Genomic DNA, 2,824 nt, shown 5'->3' with positions numbered 1-2,824 from the left:
ATTTTCCATGCACATTATCATTCTCTGGATTTAATGTTTAAATGTTAAACTAAGTTTAGCAAAGTGAGCATTAGAAAAATCTAGCTTGTGAATTGTAATTGTAGCTAAGAAACGTAGGCTAAAAGAGCCAGGACATCTCCTTTCCCTTATTAAGCAGAAAAGAGAAGTTTACAATAGACTAATCTGCATTAGAAACTATCACACACTAGTCACATTAGTAGGCTTTTCTTCCTGCATAAAGCTGAAATTGCTATGAAGATAGGGTTTTTAGATATCTAACGGGAACAACCACTATACTGAGCTATGGGTATTTCAGGTCAGAATGCCAGAGTTTGCAATTCAACCATTGCAGGTTTTATAATGTGAACTATGTACAAACTGCTAGTCCATTTTATTTTCAAATAGCTAGACTTCTAGAAATCACCTTAAACATAAAACCACCCATTTTCTGTAAAATGTATTTCACTAAAAGTCCAATCAGCATTGCTTTAATATATATACATTCCAAATTAAAGGTTCCAGCCATTCCAGTCCTACTGTAGTTAACGCTAATTGTAAGTAACTTAGAGCAGACACTTCCCAATAACTCCAGCCATCAGTAAAGGAAAGGTATGAATGGAAAGAACAGATTTTCATGTTAAATTTATATTGCTATTAACAAAGCACCCCTTTTGGTTAATTTTATTATCTGTGGGAGAGACTGTAGTCGTGAGGACAAGGGCTCATGCTTAATATGAACAAATGAGGACTTTGCCCTCTCTTTAGAAGAAATGTTGAAGGAAAGTCGGTTCTCATGTCTCTACATTCCTGATTTCAACACGCATCACAGGAGAGACAAACTGTCCCTTTTGTAGGGATAGTTTTGACTCTAACGCTCTCCATCCCTTGTTTCCCACTAGGGTGAGGACTTTATCTCCATAACCTTTTTTTTCAAACTGTAGGTCCATCCTGTGTCCGCTGAGCCTACCCCTCTTCCTTCTGTATGACTGTCTTGCCTGAGGACTGGTGGGCTATGTAAATTTTTAGTTGCTGGTGGTATTGTGCACTGAGAACAGAGTAGTGCCAGTGAAGGGCTGGGTGAATAAATGACAATGCAGTCACCAGCATGGGAAGCTTACAAGTGTAATGTAAAAGGCAAGGGGGAAAAGTCATGGAACAGCTAGATGAACAGGCTCACCCCTGCTTGTAATTCTCGGTTCCAGCCCCAGTCTGTCCCCAGACAGAGTTGGTCTATGTGTATGCAGCTCTTGTGGTGGAGTTCTAGAGGGCTGCCCGAGCAGCTGTGAACTGTATGAAAAACAGGAGGCAACACACTTACTGCTGATGTGCAATGGAGAACTCCATTTGGCCTCTCACAAGAGTGGCTGTTCCTACTCTGACTGCTCATGCTGATGTCTTTTCCTCTGTCTTATGCTTTCAAGAATTTGGGTGTTTCAGAGGTTGGTAGCTCAGTATCTAAGGGTACTCAGGCTCTGTCTCTACAGACCCTTTTTCTGCCCTACAGCTTTTAAATGTCTTTAAGTTCTTCATTTGCAAATTGTTACCTTGAAATCATAGGAGCTTCAAACTGGGCCCCTCAAGTGAGGGGCAAAATAAGTTCTTTGCTAACCCCTGCAGGGACCATCTCCCTTTAATTCTGCTGAGGTCCAGTAGCCAAATCCCTTCCCCTGAATGTGGTGTAGCTGCACGGACCACATGTGTAGACTGTTTTGGCAGGTCAGTCTGGTCTCATAGCTTCTATGACTGTGCAAGATGCAGTCTGTCTGGCAGTTGCAGGCTGGCTTTGGGATCAATCTCATAAGAGCTTAAAAATGCAAGTGTTAGTCACAACTTACTGTATAGTTTAATGTTTTTTGGTAAGCCAGTCTAGCTTAACATAAAATAGCAGCCCTGTTTGAGGTGGCCACTGATCTGTTCTGCTCCTTACTGTCCCTGTGGTACAAGGCAATCAAAAGGTTGCTTAATGTGATTTCTCAAGCATAACACCTGTGGGGTGGGGGTAAAATCAGCTCCTACTTCCCACAGTGGGTCCTAGGACACTCAATACTCCTACAAGCAACTGCAGCAATCCTACTCCATAGGCTTTTTGGCTGGGTCAAGTCTGGGGCAATTAGGATACTAAAGTCAAACTATTCTGAAAGTACTGGGTCCTGCACTGACAGCTCTTCTGCTATATGAGGGGCAAACACAACTTGTACTGATTATAGGCAAAAGTAATAAACCCTTGATGTGTTTTAATAATAGCTCTGCTGGAGCCCTTTTGGGGAAGCTATGCCTACTCACCCTTGGGTAGACTTCCTTGGTTGCTTATATTTCAGACAACTTGTGGCCAGAGGGAAGAGAATAGCCTGTGTCAAGTTTCTAGACTAGGATTACCATATTTGAACTCTCAAAAGAGAACATGCTCCCTCTCAGGGGCATCTCTGTCAGACTCTAACAACTCATATTTGTGTGTAAATATACTGTAACAGAGGGGTGACCAACCAGTTAGAGACTAAGAACCAAAATAGGTGTGGCTGGAGTATAAAGAGCAATATATTATTTGATATATAGAAAGCTTATATAGCTATATTTATAGAGACAAAATATTTATGGCTCAGTACCCACCCGCCCCCCCCTTTAAAGCCAGGCACCCTAGTCATCTTGCTCTAAACCAGACCCACTCTCCACCCTCAGAGCCAAGCACCTCCTGCAATATTTTGCTGTCAGTTTAGGAAGCTGCTTTTTGCTAGCTCAGTTTGAGCACAGCCTGGCTTTTTTCACCCCCTAGTCTCAGCCTGTGGAGTGTTGCTGGTGGTGGTCTGTTCCTGCACAAGTTTCTGTT

The sequence above is a fragment of the Carettochelys insculpta genome, chromosome 12 (genome assembly GCF_033958435.1).
Source record: "Carettochelys insculpta isolate YL-2023 chromosome 12, ASM3395843v1, whole genome shotgun sequence".
NCBI lineage: Eukaryota > Metazoa > Chordata > Testudines > Carettochelyidae > Carettochelys > Carettochelys insculpta.
This window is presented reverse-complemented; position numbering follows the sequence as displayed.